This window comes from Phacochoerus africanus, chromosome 3 (genome assembly GCF_016906955.1).
Source record: "Phacochoerus africanus isolate WHEZ1 chromosome 3, ROS_Pafr_v1, whole genome shotgun sequence".
Lineage (NCBI taxonomy): Eukaryota > Metazoa > Chordata > Mammalia > Artiodactyla > Suidae > Phacochoerus > Phacochoerus africanus.
Genome location: NC_062546.1, coordinates 14,501,091 through 14,519,216, shown reverse-complemented (window position 1 = coordinate 14,519,216; position 18,126 = coordinate 14,501,091). Strand labels below are relative to the sequence as shown.

Sequence of the window (18,126 nt, the reverse complement as noted above, 5' to 3'; positions counted from 1 at the left end):
ACCTCCGCACTCAAGTGGCTGCTGGCTGCATCAGGGAGAAGGGGAATTTGCTTGGGGCAGCTGTCTTCAGTCAAGGGCAATGACTCAAGAGTTACTCAGCTGTGAGCCATGTGTAGCCCCTGCTCCCAACAGGTGGAAGAGGTTCCTTAGTCCTGAGGGAGTTGTGGGTGTGGCACCATGGGATGGATCCGTTATATCCTGCCTTCAAAGCTTAGACCTTCCTTTCATGTTCAGATATGGATCAAAGTAGCTAATTTCTTGTTCTTAAAATTTTATTTTACTGAGGAGTTCCCGTCATGGAGCAGTGGTTAACGAACCCAACTAGGAACCATGAGGTTTCGGGTTCGATCCCTGGCCTTGCTCAGTGGGTTAAGGATCCAGTGTTGCCGTGAGCTGTGGTGTAGGTCACAGATGCGGCTCGGATCCTGCGTTGCTGTGGCTGTGGTGTAGGCTGGCGGCTACAGCTCCAATTAGACCCCTAGCCTGGGAACCTCCGTATGCCGCGGGAGCAGCCCTAGAAAAGGCAAAAAGACAAAAAAAAAATTACTAAATGGGTAGATACATGAATTTCTGAACTGGATAACAGTTTCAATGAGCAAAAATGATTAAGAATGATTACCCCCCAAATCCCCCAAATCACGAGTATCACAAATATTTTAACAAATGATTGTGGAGAAGGTTTTCAAAAAATGTTTGTGGTAAAGCAATAAGCAAAAAGGAAACTGAAATAAACTTCATACATTATCAAGAAGTTTAAGTCAAATGGGGGAGAGAAGCTGTGATCATAAATACCAATGTGGAAACGGCCAGGATTTCTGATCAGAAAGCATGTTAAGTCCAATACAGATTCAGAGATAGTAAAATGTAATTTCCTCTAAAAATTTTAAGAATTTTGCAAGAAGTCACTGTCCATTAATTGATGCCTAACTTAAGGGGAATATATAGTAGGGGGATATTATTTTTGCTTAGGATAATTAAATTCAAAGAATAAGGGATCAATCAAATGGAGATAGGCTGTAATAAGTTTGTAATGTGAGCTGGGAGCCTAAGAAGTAAGTTAAAAAATATATGAAAATCAGATATATTAAAAATGATGAAAAATATTTTTAAAGTGACTGGAGAATCATTCACAGGAATCCTAAATAATATGCAGATGTTCATCTCCTGGGTTAAAAATTGTTCCCTTGGAGTTCCCATTGTGGCTCAGTGGTTAATGAATCCGACTAGGAACCTTGAGGTTGGGAGTTCGATCCCTGGCCTCGATCAGTGGGTTAAGGGTCTGGCGTTGCCGTGAGCTGTGGTGCAGGTTGCAGACTCGGCTTGGATCTGGCATTGCTGTGGCTGTGGCATTGGCTGGCAGCTACAACTCCGATTAGACCCCGAGCTGGGAACCTCCATATGCCACGGGTGCAGCCCTAGAAAAGACAAAAAGACAATTAAATAAATAAAATGAAAATTGTTCCCTTAAAGTGACAATAAGCCTCTCTTAGCAGTCAATGTCAAAAAAAAAAAAAAAAAAAAAAAAGGCATTCCCCTTGTGGCGCAGCAGAAACGAGTCTGACTAGCACCCATGAGGATGTGGACAAGATCCCTGGCCTCTCTCAGTGGGTCGGGGATCTGGTGTTGCCATGAGCTGTGGTGAGGATCACAGACATAGCTCAGACCCCAAGTTGCTGTGGCTGTGATGTAGGCCGGCAGCTGTAGTTCTGATTCAACCCCCAGCCTGGGAACATCCATATGTGGCAGCTGGGGCCCTAAAAAGCAAAAAAAAAAAAAAAGTAGTCAATGTATAAACTTGATTGCAAGACAGCGTAACCTAGGCTGTGATTGCTCATGTAAAATAGGAGAAAATACATTCTTTCCCTGAATAATATTTTCAAAAGATTAATCTATAAAGTTTCAAAAAAGAACACATAAGAAATGACCCTAATCTCACCATTCTGTCAGAGCTGAATTACCATTTAGTTCTCATCATAAAAATTATCAACTGAATATTTACTAAGATCTACATATCTCTTAGGTTATCACAGCCACAGGCCAACACCCATGGTTCGTGTAGCCAGCTTCCAATACCTTTAGTATTTAAGTTACCTAGTAAGACTTCCAGAATGGCAGAATGAGGAGCTTAGCAAATCCTCTCCCTAAAAGCAATGATAAAACTGAACAAAATTGTGAAACAGCCATTTCAGGACTCTGGCAGTGGACCAAGGACATACAACAAATTGACAAGTATTTATTTAAGGGAAACTACTGAACCATGGGTGAGAAGAAAGATTCTGGGTGTTTATCTTGGCAGTGTCAGGCACAGTAGTCTCATGGCAAGCTGTAAGAAAATCTAGACTGCTGCCAGAGAGGACTGACTGAATCTGGCAAGCTAAGGAAAAAGACAGGTACTTAGGTTCTTTTGGAAACTGCAGTGATCTTGGTGCAAATAAATGATCACAACCTCAGGTGGCACGGTAGCATGGTCTGAAGTCAGGGAGCCTGATTGCTCTGGCTCTGTTCTTCTTAAGATTATTTGGGCTGTTTGGGGTCTTTTGCGTTTCCATACAAATTAAAAATTTTTTGTTCCGGTTCTGTGAAAAATGCCATCGGCAATGTGATAGGGATTGCACTGGATCTGTGTCCTACTTTATTTTTAAAATGACTTCCTGATCCTGTTCCATGTTAGCAATATCTTATCCATCAGTTTGAGACTAGAGTAGCATTATCCATGGTTGGGATACAGGCAAGTAACAGGATACTAAACACTACTTATACTTTTTGTCAGTGGAGGAGTCTTTTCTTTTTCTCCTAGTTTTATAGAGGCACAACTGACATAGAGCCCCTTATAAATTGAGGACATACAGCATGATAATACATCATGAAATGATTATCGCAGTAAGTTTAGTGAACACCCACCATCTCATATAGATACGAAATGAAGGAAAGAAAATTTTCTTGTAATGAGAGCTCTTAGGATATATTCTTAATAACTTTTATATGTCAGACAGCAATGTTAATTATATTATCATGTTGTATATGACATCCCCAGAGCATGAAGATTGTTATCTTTTTTTTTTTCCCCATTTTTGGCCACCCTGCAGCACATGGAGTTCAGATCTGAGCCGCAGTTGCGACTTACACCTCAGCTGCAGCAATGCCAGATGCTTTAACCCACTGTCCCAAGCTGGGGATCAAACCTGTGTCCTGGTGCTGCAGAGATGCTGCCAATCCCATTGTTCCACAGCAGGAACTCCTATTTGTTGTCTTTTTTTTAAATAATGTATTTGTTGTCTTTTTGATAATAACTGTCTGACAGATGAGATATTATTATTATTATTTTTTGTCTTTTTAGCACTGCACCTATGGCATATGGAAGTTCCCAGGTTAGGGGTTAAATCGGAGCTGCAGCTGCTGGCCTACACACCATAGCAACACCAGATCTGAGTTGCATCTGTGACCTATATCATAGCTCATAGCAACGCCGGATCCTTAACCCACTGAGAGAGGCCAGGGATTGAATGTGCGTCCTCATGGATGCTTGTCAGATTCGTTACCCCTCAACCACAATGGGAACTCCCAAGATGTGGTATTTTTATGGTTTAACATGTTGCAAAAAATTGAGATTCTTTTTTGAAAGAGTAATTCTGTGACTTAAAAAGATAGTATACTGGTGATTGAATTCACAAAGGTTTATATACAAGTTAATGGATCGCTCTTTAACAAATGGACACAATGCAAATTCCTTGTAATAAAATCAATGGATAAGTCTAGTATGGCATTTTCAGTGTTGAAGCATTAAAATTAGTGTCCTATTTATACTGAACCACATATTAATTCAAGATCCGAGGCTAGGAGTTCCCTGGTAGCCTAGCGGTTAAGGATCCAGCATTGTTACTGCAGTGGTTCAGGTTTGATCCCTGGCCTGGGAACTTCTGCATGCCATAGACACAGCCAAAAAGAAAAAAAAAAATCTATGGCTAAAAGATCTACTGAGTGTAATTTTTAGTGTATAATTTAATAGGTAATTCTTAGAGAAATTATTCAGTTCAAAGAATGTCAGTGGTTTGTATTAAAAAAAATACTGGTGTTACTTTTAAATGGTATCTTCAAACTGCACAGCTGCACTCACTCTTCACCCCCTGCACTGCCCCAATCACATCCTGCCACCTCCTTAATCCACAACCACTGTATCCTTACATTCCCTGCCCCCCCATAGCTCACTGTGATTTATATTGTGATGTGAGAGTCTAATTTCATTTTCTTCTTGTCTTCCCACTAGCATGCCAGCCAACTCTGGATTTTTCTCCTGAACTGAAGAAATCCATGCATGCCTTCAGACAGAGCTCACACTTGAATGAACAGCCAAGATATTACACCCTAAAGCAACGCCATGAGTGTGATGACTGTGGGATAGTCCTAAGCCATCTCTCACACTTGGTTCAACATAAGAAAATTCACACAGTAGAGACACCATACAGACACGATGGGTATGCAAAGGCCTTTAGGCATCCATTTAATACTTACCGATACATTCACGTATTTGAGAAGCTCTTTGAATGTAATAATTGTGGACATACTTCAACGAGAGCTTCAAAATTTATGCAACACCAGAAAAAGCATATGAGAGCAAAACGACACAACTGTGATGTGTGTGACAAGGCTTTTAATTTTTACTCACTCCTTATTAAGCATCAGAGGATTCACACTGGAGAGAAACCCTTTCAGTGTGATGAGTGTGGAAAGGCCTTTAGCCAAAAGGGAACCATGGAACGACATAAAATAATTCATATGCCAGGGAAACACTTTCAGTGTGGCAGATGTGAAGACTCCTTTGACAGTCGTTCAGAGCTCACGGCACATCGGGCGACTCATCGGGTCATGCACACTCAATCATCAGTGTACAAATGTGAAGAATGTGGAAAGTGCTTTAGGTTTTACTCCCTTTTCAGCAGACATCAGAGGACTCATACTGGAGAGAAACCCTTCAAATGCGATCTGTGTGAAAAGAGCTATACCCAAGAAGATGTCTTGAAACGGCATAAGAAAACTCACAGTGGAGAGAAAGCTTTTCATTGTCAAGAGTGTGGGAAGAATTTCATCACTCACTATGACCTTATCAAGCATGTAAGAATTCATACTGGAGAAAAGCCATATAGATGTGACCAGTGTGATAAGACCTTCAGAGTCTCATCTATTCTTAACGCTCATAAAAGAACTCATTCAGAGGCAACACCATTTGTTTGTAATTGTTGTAAAAAAGCTTTTAAAAGAAGGTCATACCTTCTTCAACATGAGAAAATTCATAGGAAATCGAATGTCTAAAGTCATGGAAATACTGCAAAGGTCTTCAGGTATCACACATTCTTTACTAAACACCTGAGAATTCATCCAGAGACCTGGTTATAGCTAAATCTCTTTCCGTATTGATTATAAGACTCAATTCTTATTCATCAGAATTCATACTAAATGAAAAATCTTAGAAAACTAGTATATGAAGTTTAACATATTTGGCAAGGAAACACAGGATTACAGAGGTATTTTCTTTTACTTTGACCATGAGTCTTTGAAATATCCACCAGCAAAATGACTGAGAAGATTCAGCTTAGAATTTGAAATAAGCCAAGGCCCTGCCTCTATCATAGTCCCTTTATTGAGTAGAAAGCTAAGACGACCTCATGTAATAAGAAAAAATAATTTTAGATTATTATCTTACCCATGGATGAATAAATCAGATCAGGAATAAAGTTTTAAAAATAGAGGCAGTATGGTCAACGATAAAAAGACTTGGAGTTCCCACCGAGGCACAGTGGGTTAAGAATCTGACTGCAGTGGCCCAGGTCACTGTAGAGGTATAGGTTCAATCCTGGGTCCTGGGCAGTGGGTTAAAGGATCCGGTGTTGCTGCACCAGCAGTGTCAGTGACAGCTGTGGCCTGGATTCGATCCCTGGCCCAGGAACTTCCATATGCCATGACTGTGGCCATTAAAAAAAAAACAAAAAAAAAAAAAAACTGTACACTCGATCCAAGGGACGTACATTAAGTGATGTGAACCCTATTTCTAGAATTAGAACCAAAGAAAAATCCTATCTGCAAAGGAAAAAAAAAAAAAGCTTTAATTGACTTGTTCAATTCTGAAACTACAATAGGGATTGGCGGTGAGGAGTATTAACGTCTAGAATATAAGTGTTGGGAATGACAATGTTTCTACTTTGTCAAATATCCGATCTCATGGAATTATTAGTCACCTTAGATCTATTTAGAGAAAAATGATGTGGACTGGCTACAGCAGGAGGCTGTTGGCCTTCCATTCTGAACATGGAGAACCTATTTATGGTAAGGTTTTACTTGAAGGTAACTCTATTTCTTAGTGGCCTAATAAGTAAACACAAACCTTTTGAGCATCGATTACTTAGTGGATTTCTGACACAAGGTCAGAATCTGTCTCACACTGCTGGGTGAATTCTTTCAACTATTAGTGACAAAATTCCTCTGTCCAGCCTAAGGCAGAGGGTATAGTTTAACAAGTCTTTTGGGCCTATTTCCAATGCACAATTTTGGGAATATGACACTCAGTTATTCTTTATTGCCTGTCACCCTTCTGATATTACTATGTCTTCTCTTAAGAAAATTTGGCTTTGGATTCCCAGGTGAGCCTTGCATGTCCAATTCACTAATCTTCTACAGAGACGTACGTGACTCCCCAAGGTACTCAAACCTTGTGCCTATGCAGGACCCGTTTCACTTTGATTGGATTCAAGTCAGAGGAGCTGAAACTAACAGCACTTGGCTGAAAAATAACTGAAAGGTATTTCAGAAGTAGCAGAGAACATAGAAATGAGATGATAAACACGGGGGTGAAAATAGACACATTACTGGCCTAAGGGAACACACAACCTCGTAGCCTAATGAGACGAAGGAAAGACTGAAGACTAATGTGCATCCCACCACCTTCCCCATCTTACTCTGGCCCCTAAAATCCATGGAAAAGCAAATTAAATGGCATACGTATAGTGATGACCCACAATAACTTCCACCAGTCCCTCACTCCAATACTTGAATCCAAATGACAGGAAAGAGAATGAAAGAAACTGAATGTAAGACTTAAAAAAAAACTTGTTCTGAAAAGCTGGCATTCACCAATAGGCCATCATTAGGCTTCTTACAGAAATAGGCCTCTCATTAAAAAAAAAAAAAAGCAAAACCCAAAACTAGCATTCTTCTCCTACCCCCACATGTTGCCATGTTTGCTTTGGGGCTTTCACTGACTGCAAGCCAATCTCAGCCTCTGATTCAACTGTCTGAACTTAATTAAGAGGTAAAGAAATAAAAAGGCATCAGTTATGAAATGTTGGTCATCCAAGGCATCTTGATTGAAAAACTCCATATAAAAATCACTTTATGGTGGATTTTTCCAATTTTTAATATACCCATTTATAAATAATCTACATCTAACAGCACAGTGTTTGCAATACAATAAAAATGATAGTCATGAATGACTTTTATGTTTATACTGGAACACCTGAATATAACAGTATTATACACATGTCCAGTTTTAATTATGTCCTTAAATCCTTTATATTGAATACTCACAGTCACTCTTTTGAAGAGTTATTAAGCCCCAATAAAATTGCTCTAGTAAGAGTTGGAAAAGTGGATTCAGATTCTAATCCCATTAAAAAGAGCTGGGGACTTAGACCACCTCACCTAACCTGTATGTTCCAAACATTTCATTAAAAAATTAAGCATTGCTCTTCCTTCCAAGCAACAGGACCAAGATGATATAGGGAATTATCCTTGGACGTTGGTGAGCACAGTTCTGAGAATCAACTTTAATTTCTCAGTGTTCTCCAACTCTAGCATCTGGTCTGTCACTGTAACTTAGGTCAGAGTTTACAATATTTGTTTGATCATCTCCATTCCTGCTGCCTCTGCCCGAGTCCCTGTCCCATTACCTGCAGTGTGGACATTTTAAGAATCAGAGACTTCCAACTTTATCTGGGAGCAGTTTTAATGGGAGAAGTCCCTTTTCCCATTCTCTTTAGGAACAGGTATAACCTTTACCACATTTCACAGAATATTTTCACCCTCTGATATTTTCTCTTCGTTCGCAGATCACAGGCAGTCCCTCATAATGTGACTTTCAACCCTCCATTGCCAGCCTCATTTCTGTTTCTTAATGTTTCTTCACCTCTTCCATTCGAGCAAGACTTTCCCTCTTGTTTGGTATTGGAATATATTTTAAAAATCCTCATATCCAAATACAGATAGTCTATAGATAGAAAGAGGCTTCATTTCCTAAAAATTCCTGACAGTGAACACTCCTAAAATGCAACCTGATCACTTCCAGGACAGTGCCATCCAATTCCGTGAATGCTTTCAGCCCTTTCAGTTTGTTGACAGTCATGTTCAGAATCATTTTCTCTTCACCCCCTTCCTTCATCACTTTCCCCTGTTTTAACTCTGCTTTTCAAAACTGAGAGCATCCTGGAGTTCCCGTCATGGCTCAGCGGTTAACAAACCTGACTAGCATCCATGAGGATGCAGGTTCGATCCTGGCCTCACTCAGTATATTAAGGATCTGGCGTTGCTGTGAGCTGTGGTGTAGACCAGCGGCTGTAGCTCCGATTCAACCCTAGCCTGGGAACCTCCATCTACCTCGAGCGTGGCCCTAAAAAGAAAAAAAAAAATTTGAGAGAATCCCTACTATCAGGTATACATGTTCCTGGCTGCTGCTGATATATCCACTAATGAGCAAGACGAATGCTCTCCTTCATGGATGTACGTGGTAAAATGTTTACAAAACTACAGGGTAGCCAAAAAGTTGGGAAACATGGGTAAAAATCTGATTTATGTGGCCGTGTTACATAATTAACACCTTCACGCTGACAGGGTAGGGGGAGGTCATGCAACATGAGTCTAATAGGATGATGTGCTACCTTGTTATGCCAGAACGGAGAGGGAGCTGGCTGGATAATTTTCAAAGCTGGGCTGGATGATACGGCCATGTGGAAAGAGGCTGCACCCTGTCTAAATCTGAAACTCCTGATTTCTTCTGAGGGATGCTAAAGGCATGGATTAATCTTGTGAAAGACACAGATCATCTGAAGTATGCATCCCATATGCAAAGGAAAGATGGATAAAAATGATATGTCCATGCCTCATGTTCAATGGAATTTTGCAAAGCATACTGAACCACACATTGCCAATGAGGGATAAGCATTTGAGTATGTCACATAAGCCACTGAATATAGCATGTATTGTAAATCGATTGTAAACCATTGTGTGTATGTGCATGTGTTCACCTAGATCCAGAACTTACTGCCACCATACATACTGTTGGGAAGGAGTCAACAGCCAGAATAATTAGATTATGCTGGTTCCAGGACACAGCTACAGGAGTTTCAAGTCTCATGTGAAGGCCTAACTTTCTACGAGGTGCTTGCAATCTTTCTCGAATTCTTCATTTATATACTGGGGCTAATGCACATCTAGATCAAAGCTCTATTGTTAAGGTAAGGGTAAATTATGTAAAGAGAAGGGTGCAAACAGAAGGACTTCAATAAATAAGGTGACTGTGTAATTTACGGCCACCATCAGGATACCCATGAGACTAAATGGGGGCACAAATGGTAATTTTTTTTTTGTCTTTTTAGGGCTGCATCCATGGCTTATGGAGGTTCCCAGGCTAGGGGTCTAATTGGAGCTATAGCTGCTGGCCTACACCACAGCCACAGCAATGCCAGATCTGAGCTGTGTCTGTGATCTACACCACAGCTCCCGGCAACGCCAGATCTTTAACTCACTGAAGGAGGCCAGGGATCGAACCTGCATGTTCCTGACAGAGACTGGGAGAGACAGAGAAAGGCAGAGGCATAAAGAGATTATCAGAGCTGACTGGAACCTCCAGTATCATCTAGCACTTCATCTCACACTGTGATTTACACGTCCTAAGGCACTGGGGGTCTGTGCAACAAGTAACACCACAGGATTTACTTGACACAGCATCTTGAATGATCAGCTTTATTTCATGTCACATGATGTAATCCATTACTCTATGAAAAAAACATACATGGAATAAGTCACAAGATCATCATGCGCTTTTAAAATAAAACCTAATGGAGTTCCCGTGGTGGGGCAGAGGAAACAAATCCAACTAGGAACCATGAGGTTTCGGGTTCGATCCTTGGCCTCGCTCAGTGGGTTAAGGATCCGGTGTTGCCGTGAGCTGTGGTGTAGGTCGCAGATGCAGCTTGGATCCTGCGTTGCTGTGGCTGTGGTGTAGGCCGGCAGTTGTAGCTCCAATTCAACCCCTAGCCTGGGAACCTCCATGTGCCATGTGCCACAGGTGTGGCCCTAAAAAGCAAAAAAAAAAAAAACAAAAAAACCCCCTAACCTTCTCAACAAATGCTTTTGGGGCAGCTGAACATCCATAGGCAAAAATAAATAAATAAACCTTCACCTAAACCTCATAAGCTTATGCAAAAATTAATATTAATCGTGGACTTAAATAACTATAAAACTTTTAGGGAAAAATATTTAAGATTGGCAGTCGACAAAGAATTCTTAGACTTGACACCAAAAGCATGATCCATAAAAGGAAAAATGGATAGACTGGACTGCATCAAAATAAAAACCTTAGTTCTGCAAAAGAGCATGTGAAGAAGATGAAAAGAAAAAACTGTAGACTGGGAGGAAATTTTGGATGCCAGACATCTGACAAAGGGTTGGTATTTAAAATACATAATGACATTTTAAAAGTCAACAGTAAAAAAATTCCAATTAGAATGTAGGTAAAAGACATGGTTAGTTCACCGAAAAGGATGTTCAGATCGTAAATAAGCACATGAAAAAATGTTCAACAGTGTATTGGCCATTAAGAAAATGCAAATTAAAACTGCACTGCGATATCACTACATATCTATCATAAGGGCTAAAATAAACAATAGTAACCTCATCAAATGCTGGTAAAGAAGTGGAGACAATCATTCATGCATTGCCGATGGTGATATAAAATAGTGTAAACCACTCTGAAGAATGGCAGTTTCTTAAATGTAATTACCACACAACATAGCAGTTTTACTCCTGGGTATTTATCCCAGAAAAATTAAAACGTATGGTCACATGAGAACCTAATGCTAATTTTTTCATTAGCTTTTTTTGTAATAGCCCCAAACTGTTAACAGCTCAGATGTCCTTCAACAGGTGAATCATTAAACAGACGGTGGTACATTCATCCTATGGAATATTACTCAGCAATGACAGGCCAATGACTGATCCACAGTAATGGATGGCTCTTTGGGGAATTGTGCCGAGTGATAAAAGCCAAACCCAAAGGTTACATACATCATGATTCCATTTATATAGTATTTTTCAAATGAGAAAATCTTAGCACCTGAGAGTCGTGGGGGCCAGGCACTGGGAACAGGGTGGGAGGGAAGTGGGTGTGGTCATTAAAGGGCAAACCAGAATCTTGGTGGTGATGGAAATGTCTGTGACATTACTATAGTGGTGGATACACAAACCTACACACATGATAAAACTGTACAGCACTTAACACACATGCAGTAATCTGGGAAAATCTGGAAAGGGATGGAGAATTTTATCAATGTCAATATCCCAGTTTTTATACTGTACTATAATTTTTTCTTCTTTTTAGAGCCACACCAGAGGCATATGGAAGTTCCTGGGCTAGAGGGTGAATCAGGGCTGCCGCTGAGGCCAACACCACAGCCATGGCAACACCAGATCCAAGCCACATCTGCGACCTACGCCACAGCTTGTGGCAAAGCCAGATACTTAACTGAGTAAGGCCAGGGATTGAACCTGTATCCTCACAAAGACTACATGGAGTCCTTAACTTGCTGAGCCACAAGGAGAACTCCTGTACTATAATTTTGCAAGATGTTAATATTGTGGAAAACTGGTAATGCAAATGGTACATTTCTTAAAACTGCATATGAATCTATAATTATCTCAGTAAAATGTCAATTATTAAAGAGAAAAAATAAGAGACTCAAAAGGTCTTCCTTTTTTGTGTGTGCAGTCTCAGGATGAACCGCAGCAGCTCAGGAGTGCTTGTGTCATGCTCCTGATAAACAGTGGGAAACAGCCCAATGCCTTCATTCTAAAGATGAGAAAACGGAGGTACATCAAGGTTAAGGACCTAAGCCTGCAAAGCCTGTTAATATTAAGCAGATTATATAATTACGATGATGGAGAATCTGGTGGCAACTGTCAAGATCTCCAGGCCTGGGTTCCAAGAACTTTGAGATAAATGGCATCAGTACTCCAACTGTCTGGCTGTGTGATCTCAGAAAAATAATCTGTTTGGATTTTCTACGCATTAAAATGAGGTAACTGTACCTACACCAGCGGGGTTTCAAGATACTGAAATGAAGTAATTCATGCTGGTACAATGGATGGGGGTATGAGGCTCTCAAAATAATGCTCCTGGGGGGCATGTTAAGTGCTAGACATGAGAACTAAAGGCTCTGAATAGGTTGATAAAATTTCCACGAATGAAGTCTTGGAATAGAGAGTAACATGTATTTTTAAAAACGCTGCTGCACGAAGTGTGAAAAGTAATGGGTGATGAGCCTGGCTAAGTAAAAATGTGGCCAGGTGAGGAAGGCGCATGCTTAGAAATGTGAACTTTGCCCAGGATCATGCCCTTGAGGGAGGTGCCAAAGAGCCGAGTCAAAATTTTCTAGTCGGATCAGAGAGTAAAGCCCTGCACTACCCCCTCGCTGCTATGCGACCTTGTGCGAATTAGTTATTTCTCAAATCCTCCCTTTCCTCGTCTCCAAAATAAGAATAATAATTTACGCAGAGGGCAACTGTGTCAGGAAATGAGATCGTGAGCATGGAAGGGCTTTGCACCTACTAGGTCCTCGGTATCTTCCTGCCAGCAGCTAAAATGGCCACAGTGTATGCAAAAATGTCACTGTCTTTACTTTCTGTACAAACCAACTCTCCTGGCTCAGCCAAAATGTCGGCAGGAGACACGTAGTCATACCACGCTTAAGGTAATGTCACCTCTCCATTCTTAGACCCTCCTGAGGTTGTCGGCTGACTGAGAAAGGAGGTTCTGGGTTCAGGTTTCACAGGTGCTCTCAGGCACATCACTCCTCCCCCTTTCCTCCTCCTGTGCCTCGGAATTAAGTGCTCCCTGCATGAAGGCCAAATAAGAAGTGAAGGAGCAAGAGAATGTCTAGGGCTGGATGCTGTAACAAAACGTCACCGTAACGCTGTAACAAAACGTCATAGGCTCTGTGGCTTATACACAACAAACATTCTTCCCAGGGCTGGAGGCTGCAAAGTCCAAGATAAAAGTGCTAGTAGATTCAGTGTCCAGGTCCGGCTGGCCTCTGCCAGGGGTTTCTCACCCAGCTCAAGCTTTGCTTTTAGCTTCTGTCTTGCTGCAGCATTTGGCCACCCTGGCTTTTGGGTGCGAATGAGCCCCTGGACCCTGTATCCCCCTTCCTGGCCTCTGGCCTCCACACACCCACACTTTGTGCCCAGCTCATCCCAGCCCAGGCCATTCTCAGTCTCTGGCCCCCTGGCATGGTTTCCCTGCTGCTGTAACAAATCCCTACAAATGCTGTGCCTCAAAACAGCACGAATCTGTTACTTTGCAGGTCTGGAAGTCAGACGTCTGAAACAGGTCTAAAACGTGAAAAATCAAGATACTGGAAAAACTGTATCCCTTCTGAAGGCTCCAAGGAGGACCCATTTCTTAGCCTTTCCAGCTTCCAGAGGCTGCGTCCTAGTCCCAGGCTCTTGGCTTCTTTTCATCACCAGATACACCTGCCTCTTTCTAATAAGGGTCCATTGGATTATATCAGGCCCACCTGAATATACCATTCCAGAATACTCTCCCCATCTCAAGATCCTTACAGTAATCACACTTTTTCCAGGTAAGGTAACATATTCACAGGTTCTGGGCATCAGGATGTGGCCCTCTTGGGCGGGGGGGGTGGCGGTCAAGGTACCACACCCTTCCATTGTTCCTGGTCCCTGTCTGGGGCAAGCAGTCCTTCTGGATTCCTCCGTCACTGATGGGCCCTGGGAAAGCAGAGGGGCTATTTGACACCATCTTCCTGCCAAAAGCAGGGAACTGCCTCTCTGAGTGGCTGCCTTGTGTGCGGGAGGGGTACCAGGTGAGACCCCTGATCTCAAAGATTCAAGTAGGAAGAGTGTCAGGTGGAGTGTGTGTTACATGATATCATGGTTGGGCGTTCCTTTCATGGCTCAGTGGTTAACGAACCCAACTAGGATCCATGAGGATGCAGGTTGGATCCCTGGCCTCCCTCAATAGGTTAAGGATCCACACTGCTGTGGCTGTAGTGTAGGCGGTGACCACAGGTCTAATTCAGCCCCTAGCCTGGGAACTTCCATATTCTGTGGGTGCAGCCCTAAAAAGTAAAAACAAAAAACCCAAAAAACATCATGACTGGGGTATACAGTGGGTATGAATAAGAGCACTGGGGAATTTTCTGCCTTAACCTTGACCTGACCATCCTACATCCCCTAATCCTTCCTGTTTCTAACATACCCAGGACCAGAAGGGCTGAGAGCCCTGCAGGCAGTGGCTGGCCTTGATGGGGAAATGAGAAGACTCTGGGTGTGATGATCTGGGCTCTATATAAGCAGGCTCATAGGGTTGGCCGCTTGCTGGCTGTGTCGGGCTGACCTCTCCAAGAAGGTGAGTGCACATGATGCCCTCCTGGGAGGCGGGAAGTTTTGCTCAGGGCAAATCTGGGAAATAGAGCAGCAGGCTTTGGCACGTGGGGTCAGGCCCCTCATACCTGGAATTGCAGCTGCTGCAGCACCATGTGTGGGCTCCCTGGAAGGCCCAGGGGAAGAGGGGAAAGCTGATGTTAGGGGCTGTCGTGCATTCCTGATTTCCTTTGTGTATGTGTTTGAGTGATTGTGATTTAGGGTGGGGATGGGGTTGGGGCTATTGGTCTCACATACTTCTGCCTTCGATTTTAAGGTGAGACTTCTCTGGAGCCTACTTTGCTCTGAGAACAGAAGGAGGAAGAGGAGAAAAATGGTTCTTTCATTTCTAAAGGTGACACAGGTGAATTACTTACTTCTGAGTTCCTGACTAAAATACCGACTTACAGGTTTAATAGTAACAGTTGGCTGTCTGGGGCTAAGAGAGAGACCACTGCAGGCCTCGCTTCTGGCTTCTGCTGGTTGCTGGCAGTCCCTGGCGCTCCCTGGCTTAAAGGTGCATCACTCCTGCCTCTGCCTGTATCTCAACACTGTGTTTTGCCCGTGTTTCTTCCGAGGGTGCACTTCTGCCTCTGTAGCCAGATTCTCCCCTTTATAAGGCATCTGATCCAGGTCCACCTGAATCTCATTTAAACCTGATTCCTTCTGTAAAAACCCTATTTTCAAGTAAAGTCACATTCTGAGGTCCTGGGGGCAGGATTTTGATGCATCTTTCTCAGGGACTGTTATGAATCCATAAAAGACTGATACAAAAACAACAACAACAACAACAAAACACTTCTGGGAGAGAAGTTTCTGTTTCTTTTGTGCGGTCATTTCAGTTTTTCAAATCTAAATTGCCTTCATTATTAAAAGCTAGCTTCCCTGGGTATAGAACTCCAGGTGTGTGGCTTCAACCAAAAGCCCAGTCACTGCATTCTCCGCTCTGGCTGGACTGGAATCCCACTTTCTCACCAGCACTGTGTGACCTCCAACACTTCTGTGTGACTCAGTATCTCAACAGTTGTGCTCACAAGCCTGGCCCCCTGCAGGTGGAGTTCCAATGTCAGCCACGGCATCGAGGGAAATCTTCATACAGGTGTTTAAGGCTTCCTGTCCTCCAAACCCCAGCTGTTTTGGAAGCGCCAAACTCTGACATCCAATCCCTCCATCCAGCATCCAGATCATGGCTCTCGACTTGGGTCCTATGTCCCTGCACTGTGGCTCTAAATGTGCCATCAAAGAGAAAGCCAGGATGACATGTGCTTTTCTTCCATCAAGGATCACAGCCTTGAATAGGCTGCCTTCCAGGGTTAAACACAGTGGTTTGTATTTTTATCTAGCTTGTTTTCACTCTTTCACAGAGTGAAAGCAACTACTCCATCATGACTAGAACCATTTTTATTTTATTTTATTTTTTGTCTTTTCTAGGGCCGCACCCGCAGCATATGGAGGTTCCCAGGCTAGGGGTCTAATCGGAGCTGTAGCCGCTGGCCTATGGCAGAGACACAGCAATGTGGGAACTGAGCCGCGTCTGCGACCTACACCACAGCTCACAGAAATGCTAGATCCTTAACCCACTGAGCGAGGCCAGGGATGGAACCCACAACCTCATGGTTCCTAGTTGGATTCGTTAACCACTGTGCCACCAAGGGAACTCTGTAATTTTATAATTTTTATTTTTTCCATTATAGCTGGTTTAGTGTTCTGTCACTTTTCTACTATACAGCAAGGTGACCCAGTCACATATACATGTATACATTCTTTTTTCTCACATTATCATGCTCCATCACAAGTGTCTAGATAGAGTTCCCTGTGCTATACAGTAGCATCTCACTGCTTATCTATTCCAAAGGCAATAGTTTGCATCTGTTAAGCCCAAATTCCCAGCCCACCCCACTCCCTCCCCCTCGGCAACCGCAAGTCTGTTCTCCTGTCGTCATGGCTAGAACCATTTAAAGTAAGGTTTAGACTGACTGCATTTTTCAAGGTCTCCCTTGATGCTTCAGCCCATATAATTTCAATCTTTATCAATTCACACTGTATGGCATTGAACAACTGACTGTACCAATCAGGATTTTCCAGAGAAAGAGAACCAACAGGATATACATTATCTACCTATATATAGAGATAGTGACTTTATTACTATTATTCTTTTTCTTTTCTTTTTTTTTTAGGTCCGCACCCAGGACATATGGAAGTTCCCAAGCTAGGGGTTGAACTGGAGCTACACCTGCCAGCCTACACTTCAGCCACAGCAACACAGGATCTGAGCTGCAACCTACACCACAGCTCATGGCAAGGCCAAATCCTTAACACACTGAGTGAGGCCAGAGATCAAACCTGCATCCTCATAGATACTAGTTGTGTTCATTACCACTGAGCCATGACGAGAACTCCCAAGTGACTTATTATAAGAACTGAGTCACGTGATTATGAAGGCCGAAAAGTTCCAAGACCAGCAGTCAGCAAGCTGGAGACCCAGGAAATCCAGTGCTGTAGTTCCAGTCCTGGTCTGAAGGGCTGAGAATCAGGGAACTGATGGTTTAAGTTCTAGTCTGAGGTCTGGCAGGCTTGAGACTCGGCAAGAGTGGTGTTTCAAGTCCACAGGCAGGAAAAGACTAATGTCCCAGGCCAATATCTGGGCAGGAGGAGTGCCCTTCTTATTCCACCTGGCTGGGAATCTGACTTGGAGGCCTTCAGTCATAATCCCACAGAGGGCAGCTCCAGACCACGGACTCCCCACCCAAACACATACACCCAAAGTATGTGTCTGAAGCTGTTACTTTTTCACGAGGGTAAGTAATTTTGCCTTCCCAAACTATATAAGAACAAAGTACATTTCTTACAGTTTCCATTGTGTTTGTGCATATGTGTGTATAATTATTCCTTATATTGTGTCTGCCTCCCTCTAATGGACAACTTGGAACATATCTACCAAGGGCCACATGAAAACATGTATACCAATAAAGCATAAATTGTTATTTCAGGAGTCAGTGAGATTTAGAGATGTGGTTGTGGTCTTTTCTTCAAGCCAGTGGGTTCACTTGAGCCTTCAAGAGAGAGAATTGTATAGGGATGTGATGCTGGATACCTGCGACTACATTGCATCTTTAGGTAAGCAGATCTTTCCTTGTTTAAAACTGCCCAGGGGTGGGGGTGGCAGGGGCGGGGCAGAGTTCCCTTGTGATGCAGCTAAAGATCAGGCATTGTCACTGCAGCAGCTCAGGTTGCTGCTATGGTGCGTGTTCAATCCCTGACCTGTGAAATTGCACAGGCTGCAGACTTGGCCAAAAAACAAAACAAAACAAAAACAAAACAAACCCCTGAAACTGCCCAGGTTGGCATTTTTCCTTCAGTGTGAGTATCTGCAAAGCCCCTGAAAATGCTTGGCTGAATTTCAGCTCGATTTTCCTCCATACA

At 42.7% G+C, this 18,126-nt stretch overlaps 1 long non-coding RNA gene across 1 annotated transcript; it reads left to right on the top strand.

Annotated features, from left to right (window-relative positions):
* The first annotated feature begins 14,668 nt into the window (after positions 1 to 14,668).
* On the top strand, positions 14,669 to 17,809 carry LOC125122039 (uncharacterized). Its single transcript, XR_007133688.1, has 3 exons — positions 14,669 to 14,689; positions 14,981 to 15,067; positions 17,694 to 17,809. It is a non-coding gene; the product is annotated as an uncharacterized LOC125122039 (long non-coding RNA).
* The last annotated feature ends 317 nt before the right edge of the window (positions 17,810 to 18,126 follow it).